Genomic DNA, 12,619 nt, shown 5'->3' on the forward strand with positions numbered 1-12,619 from the left:
TACGGACACAATGGCTTCTGGGTTTTTATCTGCAACACAAACTTAGTGCATTGCTCACCAGCTATTTCAGTTTGAATCAGTGATCTCTGTTCTCCACAGATACAACCATTACTTCCTCCAGTAAGTGTCGATAGGGAGATGGCATTTACATTAGTCATGGATAACAAGTTGGAGCAACTAGCAATAAAGCTAAATTACGCCTTTGATGAAATAACAGACTTCCTTACTCATTGAAAAGAAAATTAAGGGTATTCTCCAGTCCAATGGCTACGCTTGTCAAGTTTGATTCAATATATTTAATGTCGTAGCCACACTTTCAGCCATGGAAAGGTGGCTCAACTCCATAGCAGGAGCAAATGTTTGTATGGGACAACCGAATCAGCATGAGCAAAATGTTTCAGCGCTGTGTAGTTCTAATGAGTATCCCAGATTTCAATATTTTATCACTATGCTGGGTGAAGAATGGGCTGTTGGTATCCTATGGTCCATAAACACAGGACCCTCACAGTCATCTAAACAACTTTGTATGTGCCCTGTCATTTCTTTTTTCAAATATGCCCTGCTAGTCTGCTGCAGACAGTCCTTTACCATCTCTCAGCAAAGACAGTAATTAAGAAATTTGATTCAGTCACTTAGGTTCCCCAGTGCTTTCAGTGGCAGGACACAACGCTGACTGTTATATAACTCAACAATAGTTTAAAGCTTGGAGCATCTCAGATAGCCACAGCAAAGAGACTAGAGTTACTGGGAAATCAAGGCTGGCAACACAATTCAAGAATAAAATGTTCTAAGGGAGTAAGGCGAGCCATCGCATGAGGGCTCCCATCTTGTCTTTTGGCATTATACATTGACTTGACTGCATTTAGATACTCCAATCACTGCAAGTATCCTTGCAGCAAAATTGTGCTTTGCAGCAATGACAACTGCAACTTATTTGGGAATATGTAAGGATATATAGCAAGATATTAGCTTCCTTTAGAAAAGGTCTATGAAAAGATGTATACAGTATTCCTCAGGTCACAATATAGATGGGTATGATATAAAAAGACCTTTTAAAATGAGCATGTAGGCAGTCAAAATGTAAACAAGAAGTGTATCAATTTGGGCCTGTAAAGGAGTTAGTCACAATGATCTAAAGATGGCCTGTGTTTTCCCACCCTGATGCTGTACATTTGCTTTTCTTACTTGTCTCAGTGAGCACCAGCTGAACTCATGCTGATAGGGATCAATTTTCTTCACAGCTGATAGGCATGCTGTAACCTTTATTCAGAAGCCCCAGTATTTTAAATTAACATCTTTACTCCATTTTAGGTTGCAGACCCTTTCTTACAGATGTCACTCATGATCAGAGACCTAGTGTATGAGCTTATTTTTGTTTCTTTGCTAGGCACTAGAGTCACTACAGCTCATTAAAGAGACTTGCCTGGCTGAACAGCCTCCAGAATTGCAATGAAGTAGTTATTTAATATCCTCTGATGAAAGGTACTATGCAAATAAAGAGTACTGTTGTACCAAAGAGGGTCCTCTGATTACTATCTCTTATTAGTCCAATAGAGGTAAATGCATTCTAGCCCAAGTTTTTGCAACACAGTTTCCCGGATAAAGAGTCTTCAGTTTAAAACAAGCCCTGCTATACAAGCTATAGTCCACTTACCTTGACAAATTTAAGCAATTAACCTGTGGGAAACCAAGCTTCCTTTTCAGATTCTCAGGTCAGCTGCCTTGAGACAATGTCTAAAGTACAAACAGGCTTTTAGGACCAGATTCTGATTTCATTCAGCCCGGTGTAAACCAGGAATAATCCTTTTAGAGATTAGTAAGAGCAAGATCGGATTCAGGCTCTTGGAATTAAGCACTAACCATGTGCTTGCTGGACTTATTTTAATTCTTCTAAGTAAAAACAAATTCTGCTTCAGCACCTCCCTCTTCCATTCTGTCTAAAGCACTCTGAACAGAGGTGCAAAGAAAGTGCTACTGATAACGCCCAACAGAAGACATTTGTTACTGCAAAATATTTTTGCCTACAAAATTATTCGATAAGGGTCACAATTAAAAAAAAAAAAAAAAAGTCCTTCAAATTACACAGGCAGGGCAAACTTGTTTTCAAAGATCCTTTCTGACCCCTGAACTGTGAAATGAACTACAGTAACCATCCTTTACAGAAAGCCCACACACTTAATTACTTTGATTTACAGCATCTGTCTCTGGTTCCGGACCTGTATCAAAGGGAAAAATAAGCAGAGCTTCTGCCAGATGCATGTAACATCCTTCGGAAACATCTCAACGGGAATTCCAGTGCTGCTACCAATGAACGCAATTTCATCGGAAAGTCACTCATGTCCTTCCCCTGCCACTTTCTCCCATGAAGGTTCGGACAATGAAAAGACAAATATGCCAGCGAGTATCTTGATTATTTTTAGATATGATCAAAAACCAAGTCACCTCCTCAGTGAAATTCTGCATTGCTATGTGACTATATCAAAGGGACATAAGTTTGGTGTTCATCATGATCTAGGTACATCCTTGCTAATGGACTAGCTTTAGTATGCAATCCTGGCTAAGATGCAAGTCTCCTTCCTATTTAGATATAAGACACAAGTCTCGCAAGAGATGGGGAACAGTGAAGCTACCTGCTGGGAACGATGGTATGAGCCTGTGTAGCTACTGTTCTCATTTGATGTGATTTAGAGTAGATCAGTCTCTCCGCCATGGCACCTGCATTGTTTACGGCTCCCAAAATAGTCTGAGAAGGCTGACTGAAGGATGCCTTAATTCTGGATGCTAGCTTGTGTTACTTCCCTGTATCTCCCGAAAAAGACCCACTTCTTTAACTCTCTCTAAATCCAAGTCTCTTTCTGTAGGCTCCTGCTGCATGCCCTAAAGATCACTTATCAAGTTTGAAATATTTTACCACGTATTATTTACAAGGAAGCCTTACCCGCTTCTGAAGTACAGCTGTCTTCCAGAGAAGAAGCAAAAAAATCTTGCAACAATATCACATTGCAGCAAGTTTGGACAGGAAGCTGAAATTGTATAGGAGCTATAAGTAGAATGCCAAGGGCTCTCACATCTGTGAAAGAGTTTCCTTTGGAAAGGGGAGGAAATCTGAAGAGGTTACTTTTCAAACAAAAACATTCTGCTATACAGAATGAAAAAAGTCCTGTTGGAATCGGGTAGGGAAACCAGCACCAACAGCCCTGTTCATACAAGTGCCATGTGTTTAAGAGATTACAAGAAGTCACAAGCTTGGCAAGTCTCATTAAGAAGAGGAGACCTTCAGCAATCGATTCTAACTCTTCCTCAGTCCTGCTGACTCAGAGGGAAGCGAGCTCCTCACCAGCTCTCCCTCCAGAAGGTATTTCTGTCTTGCCTTTGAAAGAGTCTTCAGGTAATGAGCAGATCAAGCCCTAATGAGCTCATTAGACATGACAAGTCTATACTTCGGGTTACCGTGCACGACCCCATTCTCTCTTGGAGAAAGGTGAAGCCGTCAGGTGGCATTTATCATCAATGGAAAAGAGGATTGAAAACAAAACAAAATACAGCACTTGGTCCTAGCAGCAGAAACACCTTCATTTCCTGGGAAGTCAGCAGTGTCGGTGCCAGCCTCAGTGGCACTGCCATGTAGCTGCCCAGGAGGAGCAACCAGCCCAAAAGAGAGCACAGCAGCTGCAAGGGAAAATCAGCGGGATTGATTTTGACAGCTGTAAAAGCAGGAGGGTTCTTAATATTCAGAAAAGTGTCAGCACCCTAATAAGAGAGTTTCCACCCTTAAGATGCACTTGTCAAATGAAACCCTGGTTAGATGCAAAAGTAAAAAAGGGATCTATGCTTTGACATATCCAAAAGAGTTCCCTTTGTAGAGGTGGGGAAGTTGTAAGTGGATGGTTTTTAAAAAGAGCAAGTCTCTTGCCTATCTTCATGCTTATCTTGACTCTTAGACATCAATGGCAAAACGTAGCATTTCACAGTTTAAGTGAAAAAGATGTCAGCAGCATAGGAGCAGGCAGTACCAGTTTCAGCAGCACAAAGTTTCATCTCATGGAACAGCTTTCTTTAAAAAAAAAAAAAAAAAAAAAACCCACAATTGCTTTCTTCCGAGAGCAGAAAGAGTTACAGTCCACCCTGGTAACACAACACTCGGCAAATAGACTTCTGCCAAGCAAATCTATAATCTGCACGGGAAGCGTACGAAGTTCAAATGGGGCCTCGGGACAGGGTCTCGTGTTCCGCCTCCAGGGTGTCTCCTGAGATGCTACTCACTGAGGCTACACACCGATATCTTCTGTGTGTCTGTATCATGTCCAGTAAATTTTGAAGCAAGACAGCAACAGAGCACTATTCTGCTGGCAGACTACAGTCAGAGTCACGGCCGACATGCCAAAAACGTGGTTATCGTGGCTCTGAGTACAGTTTTAGGGAAGAGTTCCACCTTGGATAAATGCAACTTTCTAAAATGAAGCTACGTTTTCTCCTTCTTTTTTTTTTTCTTTCCTCTCCATAAAATTCCAGAGAACCCAAAGGTCTGTGTGTGGTACGATAAAATAGGGAAGTTGACATTTTGAGCAAAGTTCTTTCAGAAATTCATATACACAAAAGAAGAAAATTGGGATGTGTGCGCTCTCATTAGCTGGCGTAAAGAGGATCTAAGGTTTGCTTTTGGTTACACTAATATTGTTCCCACCAGGAAAACTTTCATTTTTCCAAAAGAATAACTTTAAATAGGTCAAAAAAGGCACCTGTCAGGATTGTTGGTCAATTAGTGCAATGACAGTCCCCACAGACAGGACTTAGGTATTTTAAGCCACAAGGACAAAGGGCTACTACTGAAGTGAGAGGGGGAAAAAAAGCTCTTCTCCGGGAAAAATTAGAGGCAGTGACCTCTGAGCGCTTCGGGCTTAGTCCGATAACATTTTAGCTTTATAGAGCATTCTTCATCCACTGCTCTTACAACTGTAGGCAAAGGATAAGGATCCTCATTTTAAGCAAGTGGAAACAAAGGCGCACAGAACTAGCCACTTTCTTACTCCCCCGGCAGGCCAGATGACAGCAGAGGAAGAAATGAGAAGCCTGTTTTCCTCGTGCTATATGAAACAGAGACATCCCCTTCCAAATGGGCTTGTATGGTAATTCTAACCTATCGATCCTTTTTGGTCTGAAGCTCCATTTTTTTTCCCCTATTAAAAATCCCAAAATGGACTGCAATTACTTAGCAACTTAGTCAGCCAATATTTATACTGAACTCAGTATTGACAGGAGAGTCTTGCCTTGCAGAGAGGCAACTTAAACTGCTTTGTTTCATTGCTACCAGCAAATGTTTTATCCAGTTCTGCAATTAGTGTATCACGTATTTTTTAAATAGCCAGCATCTCTCCATCTCCTGCTCCTTTGGTCTTTGGCCTCATGACCACTTATGCAGCTGCTTAAGGCTCATTTCCATTTGGGGCACCAGCCGTTTTGCACTTCAAACCTACAGTGCTCTTGGAGAAGCCCAGGTAGATTGGGCTGGACCATGTAGGGCACAAATCAACATCTCATCTAGGCATTTACACCCACACTAGTGTAATGCAGATGTCTGAATTGTGAGCATTATGTCAAATGAGAGCCACATATGGAGGATCAACGGTTTTGGGGTTTTGGCAAACTTCCATGATTTTAAAGGACTAGGAAACATTAGAATTAGGTGTTCTATTTCCATCACACTGATTTCCTATAGCTTGAGTGAAATTCCCACTTGTAAGAGACTTAAACCATCCCATTTTTCCCCTCAGTCCACACTATGCATCACAGCTCTCCAGCATCCTTGAATATTTTTACTGTGTCTGTGCCTTACAGGTGAATGAAACACTTCCAGTTTCTTAAAAGGGGCAAACAGCATCTGAATATTGCACACGACTATGTATAATTAAACAAGTCCAACCAAACCTAATGTGGTAGCCTCAGGGAAAGTTGGTTCGTAATCAGTACACTTTTTAATGGGCTTGCTTTATTAGGTTGTCTCCCAGAGTACACATATATCTCACCGCCCTAGCAAGCTAATGAAGTGGCCATTTAAGACGGCAGGATGGTTATGCTCCAGCAGCCCAGCAGTTTTGTCATGCTATCTGAGAAGTTAGGCAGCAGCTGCTGCTATCTCACACATCCCATTACCACAATACAGTTTTTTTCCTACACCGTTTCTGGCCTGAAGTGTTTTTATTTATGCCAGTATTCACATAAAATCTGCTGTGACAATCACAGCAAGTTAATGACACTTTACATTGTCCTGCAACATCTCAACAAGTTGTCAAGCAACAAGTAGTACAGCAGCAGCGCTATGGAGACTATCAGATGGTACGACTCTTGCAGCACAGGTACCACGACAGTAGACAGGGCACAAACACAGGTGATTTTTCTGTTGTCCCAGCAGTGCTTTTGCACATCACCGACGACTGAACTTCTCAATGGAGTGGCAGATAGTGAATCAAAGCCAACAGCACATGTCTAAAGATTTTCTGTCCATACTGCTGAGTATTTCCTTTTAGTTTCCTGATTAAAAAAAAAAAAATCTGTCGGTCCAGAGGGCAGGCATCATATTTACTGGGATTTCCATGCATTTTATAGGTTGGACTCAACCTGCAGGAAACCAAGGTCAAATGCTGTCATTTACAGATGGTAAAAGTGGAACACAGAGGCAGAGATGGGACAGGCCTCAGCTCTGAGGTGACTCCAGGTTCTTGGCCACGAGCATATCCTGCCACTGTCACACGCTTGAGCTCTGCTGCAAAATTTAAATGCCCTTGGCTCTCCTGACCTCTTGGTCACTCTGACCTTGGCACACACAGAACAAAACATTGCAAAGGAAGGGAGAGGTGCTCCTCTGAAGGAGCAATTCTAGTAGCAGGACTGATGAGAGAAAGAAAAGAGGCAGAAGAGGGAGGGAAAAAAACACAGAAGGCTACCAAAGCAGCAGGACCAAAACCTATTTCAGTACAGCCTCAGGAAGGAGAGAAGTGGAGCATAAACTAGGGAAAGCACAGCTTCTCTCTGAAGCTCCGAAGCAGCTTTGCACACAGTGCTGCACACCCTTCTTTCTGAAGGCATTTCCACAGAAACCCAGGCAGACAAAGGAACAGCTTTGACTTTGGCCCAGATGGACCATTTATCAGTGGGAGCAGGGCAGGATGCCATAGTTTATGCAGCCCAAGAGACCTGGATGTAAATGAGAGCCAAGTTTCATCAGTTCTTGACGCTCCGCCCCAGAATTGTTGCCATCTTTTGCCAAAACACTTTTTGCAAGCAGCCTGGCTGGCAAACCTTATATGGGACAGTGCAGACCGCTGCCAAGGTGGACAACTACATGGTAGGAATATGGATGAAGCCAGTCCTCAGTGTGGCCACAGGACAAGCACAGTGTAGTCTGAAGCTCTGGCTGGAAAAGGGGTACCTGGTGTCACCACATTGCAGCCATCAGAGTAACACTGGTGGAAACCAAGGCAAGTTGTTTCATCTGGAGCCGAGATCTTCCGTGGCCCCACAGCTGCACTCCCAGCCCATATGGTCCCCATGAGTTCATAACCAAGTCTCCAATTACACAGGTAACCTAAACCTTACACCTTTCTGATAGCTCAAAAAACAGCTGACTTTCACCATATTTTATAAAGGGTCACCTCACTAACCACCCCTTCTTGACTGTTCCCTTTCTTCTCCACGCTGAGTGACGACTTCAATTTCAGCAAGGTATTTTATACAAACCAGTTTATATTTGAACATTACCCTTCCACAAGCACGAGAAGTTTTTGCCAAGGGCCTGTTTAACTATTAACCTTTGATAAAGGCAAAAGCAATTTTTCCTCGTGTTTTGAGTGGCCACTACGGCATAATCTTCAGGACATGTGACATTCTCCCATAACTGCATTGCAAAGGCTATGGCATTCCCGGCTGCTCAACCATCCCAGCAACACGCCTCTGTCGTGCCTGCTAGCTTTAAATCTAGCTGCTGTGCGTTTCCACCACTGTTCTTGCTCAATCTGCTGGAGATATTAGATAGCCATCACCGTTAACCACTGACGTTTGACGGTGGAGTTTTGTTAATAGGGTAAAGGGCAGAGCAAAAGTTTGTTTTACATTTCAGGGTGAATTTGTAGGCTAAAATTAAGCCAGCTTGGGAAGAGCAGCAGGTCTGCTTGCAAGGGAGGAGCCACAGAAGACTTGACCATATAGTCACACCACTTCTCAGTATCAGCAAGTTTTATCTGAAGGGGAAAAAACAGAGGATGTGGGAGGGGAAAAGAACAGGAAGGTATAATTGTAATTCTAATGAACATTAGAGAGAAGTAATAATGATACTTTCCTTATTCAAAAGGCACAGTTGTCCCTGAAGAGAAAGCTGGGTGAACTTCCTGAAGAATTGTAATTTCAACAGAAAAATATTTTCAAGGAGACAAGAAACAAAACCCCAGATTCAGGTGTAATTTCAACACTGCCACCAGCTAGTATAAGTTGTGTCAATGCAGGGCCATCCCAAATTCACAGGAATCCTTCTGACATTTCTTAAGCCAAACTTTCTTTTCAGCTCTTTCAAAACAGCTAATTTTGACTCTATCTCAAAGTGCTTGAAATGGACCCCAAATTAAGATTAAATAAACAAAAAAGCAAGAATGTCTCATCTGAACAAAAAAATTATCTCAGACAGGAAATGTTTAAGGTTTGCTTCTAGGGTTGCAAACCTATTTTTCTTACATTTGTCACCAAACAAAAGAACAAGTCAGGCCATGGGCACAAGCTGGTTTAGCAAGCTTTGGTAAGAGAAGGCATTAGATGAATGGAGCAACACCTTCAGCAGCTTGCACTCACACAAGCTGTAACCTGTACACTTGCCCAGGAGTGGATCATGTTAAAGGTACCACCATATCTCCTCAAACCAGGGAATTTTAAGAAAATTTAAGATACAGGCTTCCCCATCTCCTGCTGCACCCTGACAGCTCCTGATGCACTCTCTGGGGGCACCAAGGAGATGCCTACTGCAAGGTCAGCTCCAATTGCAAGCATTGGATTTGAGCTGGAGATAAGGAATCTGATTTTTACCCCCAAAAATGCAGGTGATGTCTTATATTTCTGCAGAAGGGTCATAAGAACTGAGCTGGCAGATTTGATAGAATTAGATTTCCTTGAGCTGGTACAGCAGTGTGATGTGTCAGCACACACAGCATTTCAGATATGTAAGGCCAAGTCATTGATTAAGCAGCCAGCCTTCAGAAATTATTTAATGTCCTTTAAAAGGAGAAATCCTTGCTTTGTACTGGAGCAATAGAGCTAAAGAAAAAACTACCAGTTTTTGGAAAATTACAGCAGCAATTACCTCGTCCAAAGACTAGCTTTTAAACTTGCACCCAGTTTAGCACCTGGGGTTCACTGCTGGGTTTTGCTCTGCAGAATGGTCCTCCAAAGGGATGGATGGGGATTGTTCCCGCTCTAGTAAATTTTATGGATAGCTGGATTGTGTGTGACCACCTCCATGTCAGCAGCAGTGCTACGGCAGATACCACGAAGGTGTCAAAGGCTGCATCCAGGCACTGTGCACTCTGACCACAGCCGCTCCTTCACCTTCAGTCCCTCGGGATGGATGCCTAGAGCTACAGAGGGCTAAGCCTGTGTCAAACACTTCCCAAAAGGACTTCCCCCAAAAAACCTAAAAGCTACTAGAAAAAAAAGGCTCTAAAATTATGTCCTTAGAGCAAGGAAGTCATGCGTAAAACATGTTACCAAATGCATCGTGCACGCATTTGTACTGTGCCTCATTTGCCCTCTGCTATATAGTGATCAGGTGACAGAAATAGCTGTCATTTTTGCCAGGTTTAGAGATTTCTTGTCTCCTCCCCAGAAATAGTACACTGAGCCTCTGCCCAAAGACTTTGTCATCTAATATGCAGGGCAAAGGCCTTATTCTCCCAATGGACGGATACACATGTCAGAATGGATTAAGCAACTTAATCAAGAACAACTTAAAGCGCAGAAGAGACAATAATGAATTACATCCCACATTCTTCTCCCCTCAAAAACTGTATTTTAACAGTCACTACAATTTTTTACAATTGGCTACCTCCCTAATCTTCATGCACACCTTAGAGCATGCTTTTATGAATGCTCTTGGGAGTTTCTTAAAAAGAGCTCCCAGCTTGAAGTCCCTGTCTTCTGCGCTTTACAGATGTGTGTTTTACAACGCAAATTCTTATTTGCAGGAGCTTTCCATAGCTTTACAGGATACCTATCACAGAGTGACTTGAGTTTGCTACTTACAAACTACAGCATGGGAAACTCCTACAGTACCAGTGGAAAGGGAAGGCAGCAGGATGAGTGGGACAGACAAGCAGAAGTGTTATTAATGGCGATTCATCTGAGACTACTATTAATGGATATTTTGGTAGCCCAGAGACCTTGTCAAAGCATAAGAGTTGCATGTTGCAAAGGCAGACAATCCCCCCAAAAAACTTACTTCCTCAGTAGACAAGACCACTTATAAAATGGATGTTATTGACATAAGTTAATAGCCAGTGCCCAGAAATCCTTTTGTAGTACTTGGGAGAGTCAATTCAGCTGCTAAATGGAGGTTTCAGATGCCACTGGAGATGCCCCAGGCAGCAGGGCCATCCTTATCACAGTCCCAGACAGGAGACAAGGTAGAGACTCACACTTCTGGACCAGCCCCCGAAGGCCAGGACAGGTGGTTCAGGACAGTTCAAACAACACTAAGTGACTATAGTTAGAAGAGGGGAGAGAAAAAAAGAGTCAAGCCCTAGATGTCCTGCAGGCCCAGAAACAGATGCAGACCTGCTCTGGATGGGCTGCAAAGGTATCTACCCATCTTGCCAATGTGAGCAGACATACCACAGCAGCCAGGACTAGAGGCAGAAGGGAGGTACCACCCTTCCCAGTTAGCCTAAATCCGGATTAATCTGTTCACTGAATGATGCAGAGGCACTCAGACACTATAGCAATGAAACATGTGAAGCAACAATTTACTGCAAGTCTGGTTGTTTGTCCCGTATGATGTTCTGAGGACTGTGACTAAAACAAGGAAGTTTCTCGCTCACCGTTCTGAGGTGTGAGCTAATGAGTACAGTCACCAAGGAGGTTATTTTTAGTTCCCATACCTCTGACTTACTCAGAGTCATTGAATTTATCAGCTGACAGGCGTAACACACGACAGTCAGGCTCTGATACAGTTAGGCAGCAGTACATACGTCACAGATGGGCAGAGGCACCTCTTCAACTCTTCACCTTCTGAAGTGCAATGTATGCCCAGTTTTTAACCTACATCAATACATCTCAGGTCAGTCAAAAATGCAGATGCTTTTCCTTTTCTTCTCAGCTGCTTTCACCATCAAGTTACAAGTATTTATTTTAGGTAGTTAATGTAGGGTAGTAGCTTAAATGCATGAGAACCACAGATGAAGAGCCAGTCTTAACTCATCTTCCTGTTTATCTACTGTCTAACAGCAGATCAGAGAAGAGTTGCAAACCTAACGGCATTTCTTTCATCAAATTGTACACTCGTAGCTCAAAGCACAGCTCTAAACACATTTTTGCCTCACTTGCTCATGACTACAGAGGCATGTGGTTTCTGTGCATCACACCAAACTTTAAGGCTCCAGATCTGCCTTCCCTTTCCAGCCTAGTCCTGCAGGTAAAAGCATCATAGCAGACTTGAGTGTGCACAGGCTTTACGGCAAAGACTTTTATAGCAACACTTAGAGTGAGGTTTAGTGCAACGCTAACTTAACCTACACTGAAAGTCATGCTGCAGCTTTCATTAGAGCATCTTTAATGAGGGGCAGGCTATCAACAGAGATTCTTCTACTTAAGAAATGCTCCTAGGTGCAAACTAATAGCTGCTGAATACCCAGGTTACAGTCATGCTCTGTGCCAGCACCATATCGAAATAAGAAAAAAGTGGCCTGAAAGGGAAAGGCAAGGATAGGAAGGAGGAGATTTATTTCTTCTCCACTGATTTACCTGTCCTACAGAGGAATGCTGGCTTGGATTAGACACCAATAGTCCTATGCTCCCTTTTATAAAGTACAGAAAAAGGGGAGAGAGACAAGATGCATAAAATTAAGTTGGGTATGAAGATAACAAACGGTTTAAGAAACTCTATATGTAGCATCTGGCAGTATTAAAACAAGACAAAAAAATGCATGCTTATTCAGAGTTGCCTCAGCAATAGTCCATTGCCATAAAAAGCTCCACCAGGTGGTGGAATTAACAGCATTTTGAATGTGCTATTGAGCTGGATTTACTGCTATTTCTTAGCTTTTAAAAGCACATCTCTGCTTCATCACACTTCTGAAAATACTTCTTGGAATATAATATTTAAGAGACATGTCTAATAAAAACATATTGCCACTATCATTTAACACTAGCATTTGCAATGCACTTGGGATAAGAAATACTGTTGTAGCGTGGAAGATGGAATCTCCATTTGCATAACCCTAATTTTCCTCTCAAATTGCTCCCCATCTTACATCAATAGAAAAGCAAATTCAGAGGAGGAGATACAAAGGCTCGTACAAAACAATGCTTTGTTTTTAAAGTTACCTTTGTCAGCTGAGAAGCCAGCATCTCCGTTATTAATACCATC

General features: G+C 42.5%; 1 protein-coding gene across 2 annotated transcripts in view; it reads right to left on the minus strand.

The window, feature by feature from the left end:
- The window catches only part of ST3GAL1 (ST3 beta-galactoside alpha-2,3-sialyltransferase 1), a 76,957-nt gene that overhangs the window by 62,177 nt on the left and 2,161 nt on the right, over positions 1 to 12,619 (minus strand). Inside the window, exon 1 of one of the 2 annotated variants that reach the window (XM_026113673.2) lies at positions 12,577 to 12,595. The exons of the other annotated variant lie outside the window; for it this stretch is intronic. The gene's annotated coding sequence lies outside the window, so the exon portion shown is untranslated. Of the gene's footprint in view, positions 1 to 12,576; positions 12,596 to 12,619 lie in introns of those variants that run through there. 2 annotated transcript variants of the gene reach the window in all.

The sequence above is a fragment of the Dromaius novaehollandiae genome, chromosome 2 (assembly GCF_036370855.1).
Source record: "Dromaius novaehollandiae isolate bDroNov1 chromosome 2, bDroNov1.hap1, whole genome shotgun sequence".
Taxonomy (NCBI): Eukaryota; Metazoa; Chordata; class Aves; order Casuariiformes; family Dromaiidae; genus Dromaius; species Dromaius novaehollandiae.